Raw genomic sequence first — 20430 nt, 5'->3', positions numbered from 1 at the left:
TAGCTCCAAGTCTGCAGACACATCCAAGTTAGGAACTTGGTCTGTGAGAAGATACTTACCTCCCACAGGGATCTCTCCCCGAGAAGGCTGGGTATATATGAGGAAACATCAGGTAGCAGGAGATGTATATGGAGGATGGTAATGACCGCAATGATTATGCTGTGTCCACCCACCTATCTTTTAAAGGTATTGCGCTTCACCCACCCAATTATCTATCTACCAACTTACCCAGCCATCTATTTATCTAGCTATCGATCTATCTAATGATTTACCATCTATCTACCTACCTACCCACCCCTCTAACTCTCTTAAAATGTACCATCTATCTACCCACCCATCCATCTATCTATCTTTTGATTTAACATCTGTATACCCACCCACCTATTTGTCTATCAAATGATTTACCACCTGTCTACAAACCCCAAATGGATACCAAAAAACATATTATCAGTAATTAATGATGTTCATTAATTACCTGGCTTGGGTCTCTTGTTGCTGTGCACCATCTTTGATCGTTGACTTGAGGACGATTCTGCAGTCCAGGTCCCGGTCACCCTGCAGTAGTCGCATATTAGGACTTCTTCATCGGTTTCATGTAGACCACTCACCTAAAAAAAAAGGAAAGAGGTATGATAATATGTTCTTGGTATACACTGACAATTAAGCCCCATACACACTGGAGACCAGGGACACTTGCGATATAGTTAACTATATCGACAATTCCACTGGATACTCTAGAAATCGGTTACGACATCGTTCACTGATTTCCTAGTGACCTGCTAAACACGCGGGTCATCAGCTATATGGCCAGTAAAAAAAAAAAAAATATCGTTTAAAAGTGCCCTTGGAGCGGTATATTTTTATTTCTCATCAACTGTGTATGAGGGCTTTAGAAACATGCACTATGCATGCATCTTCTTTTTAAATAATCGAGCTATGATTTGGCCATTAAAAGAATGATTTGCCAACTATTCATTATGTCTCCAGGATCGGTCAATTATTGATCCATTATCTACCTACTGTATGTATCTATTTAACTGTCTATATAAATATCTATCTATATGTATTGTGCTGGGTTATGCTAATGATTTGCCATCTATGTACCTACCCACATATCTATCTAATGATTTACCATCTATGTATATACCCACCTATCTATCTTTTGATTTAACATCTGTGTACCCTATAGGAGGGCCAAGCTGGTGGTAGCCTCGTGACTCACAAAGAATCATCCTTCAGCACTCAGATGAGAGAAAACCCCCTGTGGGGGAAACCTCTGGGGACCCGTGGCTGATGGACTGCCTGTCCCTCTGGGCATTAGGAGGATATGCGGCATTATATTGACAAATTTATCGAAATACTTCATGAATGTGGAAGAATGACATATACATTCATATGAAGCGAAATATACAAATATACCCTAATAGCTATCATTGGCTGATGTCATTAATAAAGCTCCTGTCCACATCTCCTGATATTACCCAAATCATATTCCTCACAAAGCTGCGCAATTTGCTGAAGAGGCTGGCCATCCCCATTTGAGAAGCTTTGTCTTTACTGCTAGAACCTCCAAAGATAATAAACAAGCACCAAGGATTTTTTTAGGGTAGCTCCAAGTCTGCAGACACATCCAAGTTAGGAACTTGGTCTGTGAGAAGATACTTACCTCCCACAGGGATCTCTCCCCGAGAAGGCTGGGTATATATGAGGAAACATCAGGTAGCAGGAGATGTATATGGAGGATGGTAATGACCGCAATGATTATGCTGTGTCCACCCACCTATCTTTTAAAGGTATTGCGCTTCACCCACCCAATTATCTATCTACCGACTTACCCAGCCATCTATTTATCTAGCTATCGATCTATCTAATGATTTACCATCTATCTACCTACCTACCCACCCCTCTAACTCTCTTAAAATGTACCATCTATCTACCCACCCATCCATCTATCTATCTATCTATCTATCTTTTGATTTAACATCTGTATACCCACCCACCTATTTGTCTATCAAATGATTTACCACCTGTCTACAAACCCCAAATGGATACCAAAAAACATATTATCAGTAATTAATGATGTTCATTAATTACCTGGCTTGGGTCTCTTGTTGCTGTGCACCATCTTTGATCGTTGACTTGAGGACGATTCTGCAGTCCAGGTCCCGGTCACCCTGCAGTAGTCGCATATTAGGACTTCTTCATCGGTTTCATGTAGACCACTCACCTAAAAAAAAAGGAAAGAGGTATGATAATATGTTCTTGGTATACACTGACAATTAAGCCCCATACACACTGGAGACCAGGGACACTTGCGATATAGTTAACTATATCGACAATTCCACTGGATACTCTAGAAATCGGTTACGACATCGTTCACTGATTTCCTAGTGACCTGCTAAACACGCGGGTCATCAGCTATATGGCCAGTAAAAAAAAAAAAAAAAAAATATCGTTTAAAAGTGCCCTTGGAGCGGTATATTTTTATTTCTCATCAACTGTGTATGAGGGCTTTAGAAACATGCACTATGCATGCATCTTCTTTTTAAATAATCGAGCTATGATTTGGCCATTAAAAGAATGATTTGCCAACTATTCATTATGTCTCCAGGATCGGTCAATTATTGATCCATTATCTACCTACTGTATGTATCTATTTAACTGTCTATATAAATATCTATCTATATGTATTGTGCTGGGTTATGCTAATGATTTGCCATCTATGTACCTACCCACATATCTATCTAATGATTTACCATCTATGTATATACCCACTTATCTATCTTTTGATTTAACATCTGTGTACCCTATAGGAGGGCCAAGCTGGTGGTAGCCTCGTGACTCACAAAGAATCATCCTTCAGCACTCAGGAGAGGGAAAACCCCCTGTGGGGGAAACCTCTGGGGACCCGTGGCTGATGGACTGCCCGTCCCTCTGGGCATTAGGAGGCTATGCGGCATTATATTGACAAATTTATCGAAATACTTCATGAATGTGGAAGAATGACATATACATTCATATGAAGCGAAATATACAAATATACCCTAATAGCTATCATTGGCTGATGTCATTAATAAAGCTCCTGTCCACATCTCCTGATATTACCCAAATCATATTCCTCACAAAGCTGCGCAATTTGCTGAAGAGGCTGGCCATCCCCATTTGAGAAGCTTTGTCTTTACTGCTAGAACCTCCAAAGATAATAAACAAGCACCAAGGATTTTTTTAGGGTAGCTCCAAGTCTGCAGACACATCCAAGTTAGGAACTTGGTCTGTGAGAAGATACTTACCTCCCACAGGGATCTCTCCCCGAGAAGGCTGGGTATATATGAGGAAACATCAGGTAGCAGGAGATGTATATGGAGGATGGTAATGACCGCAATGATTATGCTGTGTCCACCCACCTATCTTTTAAAGGTATTGCGCTTCACCCACCCAATTATCTATCTACCGACTTACCCAGCCATCTATTTATCTAGCTATCGATCTATCTAATGATTTACCATCTATCTACCTACCTACCCACCCCTCTAACTCTCTTAAAATGTACCATCTATCTACCCACCCATCCATCTATCTATCTTTTGATTTAACATCTGTATACCCACCCACCTATTTGTCTATCAAATGATTTACCACCTGTCTACAAACCCCAAATGGATACCAAAAAACATATTATCAGTAATTAATGATGTTCATTAATTACCTGGCTTGGGTCTCTTGTTGCTGTGCACCATCTTTGATCGTTGACTTGAGGACGATTCTGCAGTCCAGGTCCCGGTCACCCTGCAGTAGTCGCATATTAGGACTTCTTCATCGGTTTCATGTAGACCACTCACCTAAAAAAAAAGGAAAGAGGTATGATAATATGTTCTTGGTATACACTGACAATTAAGCCCCATACACACTGGAGACCAGGGACACTTGCGATATAGTTAACTATATCGACAATTCCACTGGATACTCTAGAAATCGGTTATGACATCGTTCACTGATTTCCTAGAGACCTGCTAAACACGCGGGTCATCAGCTATATGGCCAGTGAAAAAAAAAAAATATCGCTCAAAAGTGCCCTTGGAGCGGTATATTTTTATTTCTCATCAACTGTGTATGAGGGCTTTAGAAACATGCACTATGCATGCATCTTCTTTTTAAATAATCGAGCAATGATTTGGCCATTAAAAGAATGATTTGCCAACTATTCATTATGTCTCCAGGATCGGTCAATTATTGATCCATTATCTACCTACTGTATGTATCTATTTAACTGTCTATATAAATATCTATCTATATGTATTGTGCTGGGTTATGCTAATGATTTGCCATCTATGTACCTACCCACATATCTATCTAATGATTTACCATCTATGTATATACCCACCTATCTATCTTTTGATTTAACATCTGTGTACCCTATAGGAGGGCCAAGCCGGTGGTAGCCTCGTGACTCACAAAGAATCATCCTTCAGCACTCAGGAGAGGGAAAACCCCCTGTGGGGGAAACCTCTGGGGACCCGTGGCTGATGGACTGCCCGTCCCTCTGGGCATTAGGAGGCTATGCGGCATTATATTGACAAATTTATCGAAATACTTCATGAATGTGGAAGAATGACATATACATTCATATGAAGCGAAATATACAAATATACCCTAATAGTTATCATTGGCTGATGTCATTAATAAAGCTCCTGTCCACATCTCCTGATATTACCCAAATCATATTCCTCACAAAGCTGCGCAATTTGCTGAAGAGGCTGGCCATCCCCATTTGAGAAGCTTTGTCTTTACTGCTAGAACCTCCAAAGATAATAAACAAGCACCAAGGATTTTTTTAGGGTAGCTCCAAGTCTGCAGACACATCCAAGTTAGGAACTTTGTCTGTGAGAAGATACTTACCTCCCACAGGGATCTCTCCCCGAGAAGGCTGGGTATATATGAGGAAACATCAGGTAGCAGGAGATGTATATGGAGGATGGTAATGACCGCAATGATTATGCTGTGTCCACCCACCTATCTTTTAAAGGTATTGCGCTTCACCCACCCAATTATCTATCTACCGACTTACCCAGCCATCTATTTATCTAGCTATCGATCTATCTAATGATTTACCATCTATCTACCTACCTACCCACCCCTCTAACTCTCTTAAAATGTACCATCTATCTACCCACCCATCCATCTATCTATCTATCTATCTATCTATCTATCTATCTATCTTTTGATTTAACATCTGTATACCCACCCACCTATTTGTCTATCAAATGATTTACCACCTGTCTACAAACCCCAAATGGATACCAAAAAACATATTATCAGTAATTAATGATGTTCATTAATTACCTGGCTTGGGTCTCTTGTTGCTGTGCACCATCTTTGATCGTTGACTTGAGGACGATTCTGCAGTCCAGGTCCCGGTCACCCTGCAGTAGTCGCATATTAGGACTTCTTCATCGGTTTCATGTAGACCACTCACCTAAAAAAAAAGGAAAGAGGTATGATAATATGTTCTTGGTATACACTGACAATTAAGCCCCATACACACTGGAGACCAGGGACACTTGCGATATAGTTAACTATATCGTCAATTCCACTGGATACTCTAGAAATCGGTTACGACATCGTTCACTGATTTCCTAGTGACCTGCTAAACACGCGGGTCATCAGCTATATGGCCAGTGAAAAAAAAAAAAAAAATATCGCTCAAAAGTGCCCTTGGAGCGGTATATTTTTATTTCTCATCAACTGTGTATGAGGGCTTTAGAAACATGCACTATGCATGCATCTTCTTTTTAAATAATCGAGCTATGATTTGGCCATTAAAAGAATGATTTGCCAACTATTCATTATGTCTCCAGGATCGGTCAATTATTGATCCATTATCTACCTACTGTATGTATCTATTTAACTGTCTATATAAATATCTATCTATATGTATTGTGCTGGGTTATGCTAATGATTTGCCATCTATGTACCTACCCACATATCTATCTAATGATTTACCATCTATGTATATACCCACTTATCTATCTTTTGATTTAACATCTGTGTACCCTATAGGAGGGCCAAGCTGGTGGTAGCCTCGTGACTCACAAAGAATCATCCTTCAGCACTCAGGAGAGGGAAAACCCCCTGTGGGGGAAACCTCTGGGGACCCGTGGCTGATGGACTGCCCGTCCCTCTGGGCATTAGGAGGCTATGCGGCATTATATTGACAAATTTATCGAAATACTTCATGAATGTGGAAGAATGACATATACATTCATATGAAGCGAAATATACAAATATACCCTAATAGCTATCATTGGCTGATGTCATTAATAAAGCTCCTATCCACATCTCCTGATATTACCCAAATCATATTCCTCACAAAGCTGCGCAATTTGCTGAAGAGGCTGGCCATCCCCATTTGAGAAGCTTTGTCTTTACTGCTAGAACCTCCAAAGATAATAAACAAGCACCAAGGATTTTTTTAGGGTAGCTCCAAGTCTGCAGACACATCCAAGTTAGGAACTTGGTCTGTGAGAAGATACTTACCTCCCACAGGGATCTCTCCCCGAGAAGGCTGGGTATATATGAGGAAACATCAGGTAGCAGGAGATGTATATGGAGGATGGTAATGACCGCAATGATTATGCTGTGTCCACCCACCTATCTTTTAAAGGTATTGCGCTTCACCCACCCAATTATCTATCTACCGACTTACCCAGCCATCTATTTATCTAGCTATCGATCTATCTAATGATTTACCATCTATCTACCTACCTACCCACCCCTCTAACTCTCTTAAAATGTACCATCTATCTACCCACCCATCCATCTATCTATCTATCTTTTGATTTAACATCTGTATACCCACCCACCTATTTGTCTATCAAATGATTTACCACCTGTCTACAAACCCCAAATGGATACCAAAAAACATATTATCAGTAATTAATGATGTTCATTAATTACCTGGCTTGGGTCTCTTGTTGCTGTGCACCATCTTTGATCGTTGACTTGAGGACGATTCTGCAGTCCAGGTCCCGGTCACCCTGCAGTAGTCGCATATTAGGACTTCTTCATCGGTTTCATGTAGACCACTCACCTAAAAAAAAAGGAAAGAGGTATGATAATATGTTCTTGGTATACACTGACAATTAAGCCCCATACACACTGGAGACCAGGGACACTTGCGATATAGTTAACTATATCGACAATTCCACTGGATACTCTAGAAATCGGTTACGACATCGTTCACTGATTTCCTAGTGACCTGCTAAACACGCGGGTCATCAGCTATATGGCCAGTAAAAAAAAAAAAAAAAAAAAATATCGCTCAAAAGTGCCCTTGGAGCGGTATATTTTTATTTCTCATCAACTGTGTATGAGGGCTTTAGAAACATGCACTATGCATGCATCTTCTTTTTAAATAATCGAGCTATGATTTGGCCATTAAAAGAATGATTTGCCAACTATTCATTATGTCTCCAGGATCGGTCAATTATTGATCCATTATCTACCTACTGTATGTATCTATTTAACTGTCTATATAAATATCTATCTATATGTATTGTGCTGGGTTATGCTAATGATTTGCCATCTATGTACCTACCCACATATCTATCTAATGATTTACCATCTATGTATATACCCACCTATCTATCTTTTGATTTAACATCTGTGTACCCTATAGGAGGGCCAAGCTGGTGGTAGCCTCGTGACTCACAAAGAATCATCCTTCAGCACTCAGGAGAGGGAAAACCCCCTGTGGGGGAAACCTCTGGGGACCCGTGGCTGATGGACTGCCCGTCCCTCTGGGCATTAGGAGGCTATGCGGCATTATATTGACAAATTTATCGAAATACTTCATGAATGTGGAAGAATGACATATACATTCATATGAAGCGAAATATACAAATATACCCTAATAGCTATCATTGGCTGATGTCATTAATAAAGCTCCTGTCCACATCTCCTGATATTACCCAAATCATATTCCTCACAAAGCTGCGCAATTTGCTGAAGAGGCTGGCCATCCCCATTTGAGAAGCTTTGTCTTTACTGCTAGAACCTCCAAAGATAATAAACAAGCACCAAGGATTTTTTTAGGGTAGCTCCAAGTCTGCAGACACATCCAAGTTAGGAACTTGGTCTGTGAGAAGATACTTACCTCCCACAGGGATCTCTCCCCGAGAAGGCTGGGTATATATGAGGAAACATCAGGTAGCAGGAGATGTATATGGAGGATGGTAATGACCGCAATGATTATGCTGTGTCCACCCACCTATCTTTTAAAGGTATTGCGCTTCACCCACCCAATTATCTATCTACCGACTTACCCAGCCATCTATTTATCTAGCTATCGATCTATCTAATGATTTACCATCTATCTACCTACCTACCCACCCCTCTAACTCTCTTAAAATGTACCATCTATCTACCCACCCATCCATCTATCTATCTATCTATCTATCTTTTGATTTAACATCTGTATACCCACCCACCTATTTGTCTATCAAATGATTTACCACCTGTCTACAAACCCCAAATGGATACCAAAAAACATATTATCAGTAATTAATGATGTTCATTAATTACCTGGCTTGGGTCTCTTGTTGCTGTGCACCATCTTTGATCGTTGACTTGAGGACGATTCTGCAGTCCAGGTCCCGGTCACCCTGCAGTAGTCGCATATTAGGACTTCTTCATCGGTTTCATGTAGACCACTCACCTAAAAAAAAAGGAAAGAGGTATGATAATATGTTCTTGGTATACACTGACAATTAAGCCCCATACACACTGGAGACCAGGGACACTTGCGATATAGTTAACTATATCGACAATTCCACTGGATACTCTAGAAATCGGCTACGACATCGTTCACTGATTTCCTAGTGACCTGCTAAACACGCGGGTCATCAGCTATATGGCCAGTGAAAAAAAAAATAAAAAAATATCGCTCAAAAGTGCCCTTGGAGCGGTATATTTTTATTTCTCATCAACTGTGTATGAGGGCTTTAGAAACATGCACTATGCATGCATCTTCTTTTTAAATAATCGAGCTATGATTTGGCCATTAAAAGAATGATTTGCCAACTATTCATTATGTCTCCAGGATCGGTCAATTATTGATCCATTATCTACCTACTGTATGTATCTATTTAACTGTCTATATAAATATCTATCTATATGTATTGTGCTGGGTTATGCTAATGATTTGCCATCTATGTACCTACCCACATATCTATCTAATGATTTACCATCTATGTATATACCCACTTATCTATCTTTTGATTTAACATCTGTGTACCCTATAGGAGGGCCAAGCTGGTGGTAGCCTCGTGACTCACAAAGAATCATCCTTCAGCACTCAGGAGAGGGAAAACCCCCTGTGGGGGAAACCTCTGGGGACCCGTGGCTGATGGACTGCCCGTCCCTCTGGGAATTAGGAGGCTATGCGGCATTATATTGACAAATTTATCGAAATACTTCATGAATGTGGAAGAATGACATATACATTCATATGAAGCGAAATATACAAATATACCCTAATAGCTATCATTGGCTGATGTCATTAATAAAGCTCCTGTCCACATCTCTTGATATTACCCAAATCATATTCCTCACAAAGCTGCGCAATTTGCTGAAGAGGCTGGCCATCCCCATTTGAGAAGCTTTGTCTTTACTGCTAGAACCTCCAAAGATAATAAACAAGCACCAAGGATTTTTTTAGGGTAGCTCCAAGTCTGCAGACGCAGACACATCCAAGTTAGGAACTTGGTCTGTGAGAAGATACTTACCTCCCACAGGGATCTCTCCCCGAGAAGGCTGGGTATATATGAGGAAACATCAGGTAGCAGGAGATGTATATGGAGGATGGTAATGACCGCAATGATTATGCTGTGTCCACCCACCTATCTTTTAAAGGTATTGCGCTTCACCCACCCAATTATCTATCTACCGACTTACCCAGCCATCTATTTATCTAGCTATCGATCTATCTAATGATTTACCATCTATCTACCTACCTACCCACCCCTCTAACTCTCTTAAAATGTACCATCTATCTACCCACCCATCCATCTATCTATCTATCTATCTTTTGATTTAACATCTGTATACCCACCCACCTATTTGTCTATCAAATGATTTACCACCTGTCTACAAACCCCAAATGGATACCAAAAAACATATTATCAGTAATTAATGATGTTCATTAATTACCTGGCTTGGGTCTCTTGTTGCTGTGCACCATCTTTGATCGTTGACTTGAGGACGATTCTGCAGTCCAGGTCCCGGTCACCCTGCAGTAGTCGCATATTAGGACTTCTTCATCGGTTTCATGTAGACCACTCACCTAAAAAAAAAGGAAAGAGGTATATGTTCTTGGTATACACTGACAATTAAGCCCCATACACACTGGAGACCAGGGACACTTGCGATATAGTTAACTATATCGACAATTCCACTGGATACTCTAGAAATCGGTTACGACATCGTTCACTGATTTCCTAGTGACCTGCTAAACACGCGGGTCATCAGCTATATGGCCAGTAAAAAAAAAAAAAAAAAAAATATCGTTTAAAAGTGCCCTTGGAGCAGTATATTTTTATTTCTCATCAACTGTGTATGAGGGCTTTAGAAACATGCACTATGCATGCATCTTCTTTTTAAATAATCGAGCTATGATTTGGCCATTAAAAGAATGATTTGCCAACTATTCATTATGTCTCCAGGATCGGTCAATTATTGATCCATTATCTACCTACTGTATGTATCTATTTAACTGTCTATATAAATATCTATCTATATGTATTGTGCTGGGTTATGCTAATGATTTGCCATCTATGTACCTACCCACATATCTATCTAATGATTTACCATCTATGTATATACCCACCTATCTATCTTTTGATTTAACATCTGTGTACCCTATAGGAGGGCCAAGCTGGTGGTAGCCTCGTGACTCACAAAGAATCATCCTTCAGCACTCAGATGAGAGAAAACCCCCTGTGGGGGAAACCTCTGGGGACCCGTGGCTGATGGACTGCCTGTCCCTCTGGGCATTAGGAGGATATGCGGCATTATATTGACAAATTTATCGAAATACTTCATGAATGTGGAAGAATGACATATACATTCATATGAAGCGAAATATACAAATATACCCTAATAGCTATCATTGGCTGATGTCATTAATAAAGCTCCTGTCCACATCTCCTGATATTACCCAAATCATATTCCTCACAAAGCTGCGCAATTTGCTGAAGAGGCTGGCCATCCCCATTTGAGAAGCTTTGTCTTTACTGCTAGAACCTCCAAAGATAATAAACAAGCACCAAGGATTTTTTTAGGGTAGCTCCAAGTCTGCAGACACATCCAAGTTAGGAACTTGGTCTGTGAGAAGATACTTACCTCCCACAGGGATCTCTCCCCGAGAAGGCTGGGTATATATGAGGAAACATCAGGTAGCAGGAGATGTATATGGAGGATGGTAATGACCGCAATGATTATGCTGTGTCCACCCACCTATCTTTTAAAGGTATTGCGCTTCACCCACCCAATTATCTATCTACCGACTTACCCAGCCATCTATTTATCTAGCTATCGATCTATCTAATGATTTACCATCTATCTACCTACCTACCCACCCCACTAACTCTCTTAAAATGTACCATCTATCTACCCACCCATCCATCTATCTATCTATCTATCTTTTGATTTAACATCTGTATACCCACCCACCTATTTGTCTATCAAATGATTTACCACCTGTCTACAAACCCCAAATGGATACCAAAAAACATATTATCAGTAATTAATGATGTTCATTAATTACCTGGCTTGGGTCTCTTGTTGCTGTGCACCATCTTTGATCGTTGACTTGAGGACGATTCTGCAGTCCAGGTCCCGGTCACCCTGCAGTAGTCGCATATTAGGACTTCTTCATCGGTTTCATGTAGACCACTCACCTAAAAAAAAAGGAAAGAGGTATGATAATATGTTCTTGGTATACACTGACAATTAAGCCCCATACACACTGGAGACCAGGGACACTTGCGATATAGTTAACTATATCGTCAATTCCACTGGATACTCTAGAAATCGGTTACGACATCGTTCACTGATTTCCTAGTGACCTGCTAAACACGCGGGTCATCAGCTATATGGCCAGTAAAAAAAAAAAAAAAAAATATCGTTTAAAAGTGCCCTTGGAGCGGTATATTTTTATTTCTCATCAACTGTGTATGAGGGCTTTAGAAACATGCACTATGCATGCATCTTCTTTTTAAATAATCGAGCTATGATTTGGCCATTAAAAGAATGATTTGCCAACTATTCATTATGTCTCCAGGATCGGTCAATTATTGATCCATTATCTACCTACTGTATGTATCTATTTAACTGTCTATATAAATATCTATCTATATGTATTGTGCTGGGTTATGCTAATGATTTGCCATCTATGTACCTACCCACATATCTATCTAATGATTTACCATCTATGTATATACCCACCTATCTATCTTTTGATTTAACATCTGTGTACCCTATAGGAGGGCCAAGCTGGTGGTAGCCTCGTGACTCACAAAGAATCATCCTTCAGCACTCAGATGAGAGAAAACCCCCTGTGGGGGAAACCTCTGGGGACCCGTGGCTGATGGACTGCCTGTCCCTCTGGGCATTAGGAGGATATGCGGCAAAATATTGACAAATTTATCGAAATACTTCATGAATGTGGAAGAATGACATATACATTCATATGAAGCGAAATATACAAATATACCCTAATAGCTATCATTGGCTGATGTCATTAATAAAGCTCCTGTCCACATCTCCTGATATTACCCAAATCATATTCCTCACAAAGCTGCGCAATTTGCTGAAGAGGCTGGCCATCCCCATTTGAGAAGCTTTGTCTTTACTGCTAGAACCTCCAAAGATAATAAACAAGCACCAAGGATTTTTTTAGGGTAGCTCCAAGTCTGCAGACACATCCAAGTTAGGAACTTGGTCTGTGAGAAGATACTTACCTCCCACAGGGATCTCTCCCCGAGAAGGCTGGGTATATATGAGGAAACATCAGGTAGCAGGAGATGTATATGGAGGATGGTAATGACCGCAATGATTATGCTGTGTCCACCCACCTATCTTTTAAAGGTATTGCGCTTCACCCACCCAATTATCTATCTACCGACTTACCCAGCCATCTATTTATCTAGCTATCGATCTATCTAATGATTTACCATCTATCTACCTACCTACCCACCCCACTAACTCTCTTAAAATGTACCATCTATCTACCCACCCATCCATCTATCTATCTATCTATCTATCTATCTTTTGATTTAACATCTGTATACCCACCCACCTATTTGTCTATCAAATGATTTACCACCTGTCTACAAACCCCAAATGGATACCAAAAAACATATTATCAGTAATTAATGATGTTCATTAATTACCTGGCTTGGGTCTCTTGTTGCTGTGCACCATCTTTGATCGTTGACTTGAGGACGATTCTGCAGTCCAGGTCCCGGTCACCCTGCAGTAGTCGCATATTAGGACTTCTTCATCGGTTTCATGTAGACCACTCACCTAAAAAAAAAGGAAAGAGGTATGATAATATGTTCTTGGTATACACTGACAATTAAGCCCCATACACACTGGAGACCAGGGACACTTGCGATATAGTTAACTATATCGTCAATTCCACTGGATACTCTAGAAATCGGTTACGACATCGTTCACTGATTTCCTAGTGACCTGCTAAACACGCGGGTCATCAGCTATATGGCCAGTAAAAAAAAAAAAAAATATCGTTTAAAAGTGCCCTTGGAGCGGTATATTTTTATTTCTCATCAACTGTGTATGAGGGCTTTAGAAACATGCACTATGCATGCATCTTCTTTTTAAATAATCGAGCTATGATTTGGCCATTAAAAGAATGATTTGCCAACTATTCATTATGTCTCCAGGATCGGTCAATTATTGATCCATTATCTACCTACTGTATGTATCTATTTAACTGTCTATATAAATATCTATCTATATGTATTGTGCTGGGTTATGCTAATGATTTGCCATCTATGTACCTACCCACATATCTATCTAATGATTTACCATCTATGTATATACCCACCTATCTATCTTTTGATTTAACATCTGTGTACCCTATAGGAGGGCCAAGCTGGTGGTAGCCTCGTGACTCACAAAGAATCATCCTTCAGCACTCAGATGAGAGAAAACCCCCTGTGGGGGAAACCTCTGGGGACCCGTGGCTGATGGACTGCCTGTCCCTCTGGGCATTAGGAGGATATGCGGCAAAATATTGACAAATTTATCGAAATACTTCATGAATGTGGAAGAATGACATATACATTCATATGAAGCGAAATATACAAATATACCCTAATAGCTATCATTGGCTGATGTCATTAATAAAGCTCCTGTCCACATCTCCTGATATTACCCAAATCATATTCCTCACAAAGCTGCGCAATTTGCTGAAGAGGCTGGCCATCCCCATTTGAGAAGCTTTGTCTTTACTGCTAGAACCTCCAAAGATAATAAACAAGCACCAAGGATTTTTTTAGGGTAGCTCCAAGTCTGCAGACACATCCAAGTTAGGAACTTGGTCTGTGAGAAGATACTTACCTCCCACAGGGATCTCTCCCCGAGAAGGCTGGGTATATATGAGGAAACATCAGGTAGCAGGAGATGTATATGGAGGATGGTAATGACCGCAATGATTATGCTGTGTCCACCCACCTATCTTTTAAAGGTATTGCGCTTCACCCACCCAATTATCTATCTACCGACTTACCCAGCCATCTATTTATCTAGCTATCGATCTATCTAATGATTTACCATCTATCTACCTACCTACCCACCCCACTAACTCTCTTAAAATGTACCATCTATCTACCCACCCATCCATCTATCTATCTATCTATCTATCTATCTATCTATCTTTTGATTTAACATCTGTATACCCACCCACCTATTTGTCTATCAAATGATTTACCACCTGTCTACAAACCCCAAATGGATACCAAAAAACATATTATCAGTAATTAATGATGTTCATTAATTACCTGGCTTGGGTCTCTTGTTGCTGTGCACCATCTTTGATCGTTGACTTGAGGACGATTCTGCAGTCCAGGTCCCGGTCACCCTGCAGTAGTCGCATATTAGGACTTCTTCATCGGTTTCATGTAGACCACTCACCTAAAAAAAAAGGAAAGAGGTATGATAATATGTTCTTGGTATACACTGACAATTAAGCCCCATACACACTGGAGACCAGGGACACTTGCGATATAGTTAACTATATCGTCAATTCCACTGGATACTCTAGAAATCGGTTACGACATCGTTCACTGATTTCCTAGTGACCTGCTAAACACGCGGGTCATCAGCTATATGGCCAGTAAAAAAAAAAAAAAATATCGTTTAAAAGTGCCCTTGGAGCGGTATATTTTTATTTCTCATCAACTGTGTATGAGGGCTTTAGAAACATGCACTATGCATGCATCTTCTTTTTAAATAATCGAGCTATGATTTGGCCATTAAAAGAATGATTTGCCAACTATTCATTATGTCTCCAGGATCGGTCAATTATTGATCCATTATCTACCTACTGTATGTATCTATTTAACTGTCTATATAAATATCTATCTATATGTATTGTGCTGGGTTATGCTAATGATTTGCCATCTATGTACCTACCCACATATCTATCTAATGATTTACCATCTATGTATATACCCACCTATCTATCTTTTGATTTAACATCTGTGTACCCTATAGGAGGGCCAAGCTGGTGGTAGCCTCGTGACTCACAAAGAATCATCCTTCAGCACTCAGATGAGAGAAAACCCCCTGTGGGGGAAACCTCTGGGGACCCGTGGCTGATGGACTGCCTGTCCCTCTGGGCATTAGGAGGATATGCGGCAAAATATTGACAAATTTATCGAAATACTTCATGAATGTGGAAGAATGACATATACATTCATATGAAGCGAAATATACAAATATACCCTAATAGCTATCATTGGCTGATGTCATTAATAAAGCTCCTGTCCACATCTCCTGATATTACCCAAATCATATTCCTCACAAAGCTGCGCAATTTGCTGAAGAGGCTGGCCATCCCCATTTGAGAAGCTTTGTCTTTACTGCTAGAACCTCCAAAGATAATAAACAAGCACCAAGGATTTTTTTAGGGTAGCTCCAAGTCTGCAGACACATCCAAGTTAGGAACTTGGTCTGTGAGAAGATACTTACCTCCCACAGGGATCTCTCCCCGAGAAGGCTGGGTATATATGAGGAAACATCAGGTAGCAGGAGATGTATATGGAGGATGGTAATGACCGCAATGATTATGCTGTGTCCACCCACCTATCTTTTAAAGGTATTGCGCTTCACCCACCCAATTATCTATCTACCGACTTACCCAGCCATCTATTTATCTAGCTATCGATCTATCTAATGATTTACCATCTATCTACCTACCTACCCACCCCACTAACTCTCTTAAAATGTACCATCTATCTACCCACCCATCCATCTATCTATCTATCTATCTATCTATCTATCTATCTATCTTTTGATTTAACATCTGTATACCCACCCACCTATTTGTCTATCAAATGATTTACCACCTGTCTACAAACCCCAAATGGATACCAAAAAACATATTATCAGTAATTAATGATGTTCATTAATTACCTGGCTTGGGTCTCTTGTTGCTGTGCACCATCTTTGATCGTTGACTTGAGGACGATTCTGCAGTCCAGGTCCCGGTCACCCTGCAGTAGTCGCATATTAGGACTTCTTCATCGGTTTCATGTAGACCACTCACCTAAAAAAAAAGGAAAGAGGTATGATAATATGTTCTTGGTATACACTGACAATTAAGCCCCATACACACTGGAGACCAGGGACACTTGCGATATAGTTAACTATATCGTCAATTCCACTGGATACTCTAGAAATCGGTTACGACATCGTTCACTGATTTCCTAGTGACCTGCTAAACACGCGGGTCATCAGCTATATGGCCAGTGGAAAAAAAAAAAAAAATATCGCTCAAAAGTGCCCTTGGAGCGGTATATTTTTATTTCTCATCAACTGTGTATGAGGGCTTTAGAAACATGCACTATGCATGCATCTTCTTTTTAAATAATCGAGCTATGATTTGGCCATTAAAAGAATGATTTGCCAACTATTTATTATGTCTCCAGGATCGGTCAATTATTGATCCATTATCTACCTACTGTATGTATCTATTTAACTGTCTATATAAATATCTATCTATATGTATTGTGCTGGGTTATGCTAATGATTTGCCATTTATGTACCTACCCACATATCTATTTAATGATTTACCATCTATGTATATACCCACCTATCTATCTTTTGATTTAACATCTGTGTACCCTATAGGAGGGCCAAGCTGGTGGTAGCCTCGTGACTCACAAAGAATCATCCTTCAGCTCTCAGGAGAGGGAAAACCCCCTGTGGGGGAAACCTCTGGGGACCCGTGGCTGATGGACTGCCCGTCCCTCTGGGCATTAGGAGGCTATGCGGCATTATATTGACAAATTTATCGAAATACTTCATGAATGTGGAAGAATGACATATACATTCATATGAAGCGAAATATACAAATATACCCTAATAGCTATCATTGGCTGATGTCATTAATAAAGCTCCTGTCCACATCTCCTGATATTACCCAAATCATATTCCTCACAAAGCTGCGCAATTTGCTGAAGAGGCTGGCCATCCCCATTTGAGAAGCTTTGTCTTTACTGCTAGAACCTCCAAAGATAATAAACAAGCACCAAGGATTTTTTTAGGGTAGCTCCAAGTCTGCAGACACATCCAAGTTAGGAACTTGGTCTGTGAGAAGATACTTACCTCCCACAGGGATCTCTCCCCGAGAAGGCTGGGTATATATGAGGAAACATCAGGTAGCAGGAGATGTATATGGAGGATGGTAATGACCGCAATGATTATGCTGTGTCCACCCACCTATCTTTTAAAGGTATTGCGCTTCACCCACCCAATTATCTATCTACCGACTTACCCAGCCATCTATTTATCTAGCTATCGATCTATCTAATGATTTACCATCTATCTACCTACCTACCCACCCCTCTAACTCTCTTAAAATGTACCATCTATCTACCCACCCATCCATCTATCTATCTATCTATCTTTTGATTTAAAATCTGTATACCCACCCACCTATTTGTCTATCAAATGATTTACCACCTGTCTACAAACCCCAAATGGATACCAAAAAACATATTATCAGTAATTAATGATGTTCATTAATTACCTGGCTTGGGTCTCTTGTTGCTGTGCACCATCTTTGATCGTTGACTTGAGGACGATTCTGCAGTCCAGGTCCCGGTCACCCTGCAGTAGTCGCATATTAGGACTTCTTCATCGGTTTCATGTAGACCACTCACCTAAAAAAAAAGGAAAGAGGTATGATAATATGTTCTTGGTATACACTGACAATTAAGCCCCATACACACTGGAGACCAGGGACACTTGCAATATAGTTAACTATATCGTCAATTCCACTGGATACTCTAGAAATCGGTTACGACATCGTTCACTGATTTCCTAGTGACCTGCTAAACACGCGGGTCATCAGCTATATGGCCAGTGGAAAAAAAAAAAAAAATATCGCTCAAAAGTGCCCTTGGAGCAGTATATTTTTATTTCTCATCAACTGTGTATGAGGGCTTTAGAAACATGCACTATGCATGCATCTTCTTTTTAAATAATCGAGCTATGATTTGGCCATTAAAAGAATGATTTGCCAACTATTTATTATGTCTCCAGGATCGGTCAATTATTGATCCATTATCTACCTACTGTATGTATCTATTTAACTGTCTATATAAATATCTATCTATATGTATTGTGCTGGGTTATGCTAATGATTTGCCATCTATGTACCTACCCACATATCTATCTAATGATTTACCATCTATGTATATACCCACCTATCTATCTTTTGATTTAACATCTGTGTACCCTATAGGAGGGCCAAGCCGGTGGTAGCCTCGTGACTCACAAAGAATCATCCTTCAGCACTCAGGAGAGGGAAAACCCCCTGTGGGGGAAACCTCTGGGGACCCGTGGCTGATGGACTGCCCGTCCCTCTGGGCATTAGGAGGCTATGCGGCATTATATTGACAAATTTATCGAAATACTTCATGAATGTGGAAGAATGACATATACATTCATATGAAGCGAAATATACAAATATACCCTAATAGCTATCATTGGCTGATGTCATTAATAAAGCTCCTGTCCACATCTCCTGATATTACCCAAATCATATTCCTCACAAAGCTGCGCAATTTGCTGAAGAGGCTGGCCATCCCCATTTGAGAAGCTTTGTCTTTACTGCTAGAACCTCCAAAGATAATAAACAAGCACCAAGGATTTTTTTAGGGTAGCTCCAAGTCTGCAGACACATCCAAGTTAGGAACTTTGTCTGTGAGAAGATACTTACCTCCCACAGGGATCTCTCCCCGAGAAGGCTGGGTATATATGAGGAAACATCAGGTAGCAGGAGATGTATATGGAGGATGGTAATGACCGCAATGATTATGCTGTGTCCACCCACCTATCTTTTAAAGGTATTGCGCTTCACCCACCCAATTATCTATCTACCGACTTACCCAGCCATCTATTTATCTAGCTATCGATCTATCTAATGATTTACCATCTATCTACCTACCTACCCACCCCTCTAACTCTCTTAAAATGTACCATCTATCTACCCACCCATCCATCTATCTATCTATCTATCTTTTGATTTAACATCTGTATACCCACCCACCTATTTGTCTATCAAATGATTTACCACCTGTCTACAAACCCCAAATGGATACCAAAAAACATATTATCAGTAATTAATGATGTTCATTAATTACCTGGCTTGGGTCTCTTGTTGCTGTGCACCATCTTTGATCGTTGACTTGAGGACGATTCTGCAGTCCAGGTCCCGGTCACCCTGCAGTAGTCGCATATTAGGACTTCTTCATCGGTTTCATGTAGACCACTCACCTAAAAAAAAAGGAAAGAGGTATGATAATATGTTCTTGGTATACACTGACAATTAAGCCCCATACACACTGGAGACCAGGGACACTTGCGATATAGTTAACTATATCGACAATTCCACTGGATACTCTAGAAATCGGTTACGACATCGTTCACTGATTTCCTAGTGACCTGCTAAACACGCGGGTCATCAGCTATATGGCCAGTTAAAAAAAAAAAAAAAAAAAATATCGCTCAAAAGTGCCCTTGGAGCGGTATATTTTTATTTCTCATCAACTGTGTATGAGGGCTTTAGAAACATGCACTATGCATGCATCTTCTTTTTAAATAATCGAGCTATGATTTGGC

Source organism: Crinia signifera, chromosome 6, assembly GCF_055691185.1.
Source record: "Crinia signifera chromosome 6, ASM5569118v1, whole genome shotgun sequence".
Lineage (NCBI taxonomy): Eukaryota > Metazoa > Chordata > Amphibia > Anura > Myobatrachidae > Crinia > Crinia signifera.
This window is presented reverse-complemented; position numbering follows the sequence as displayed.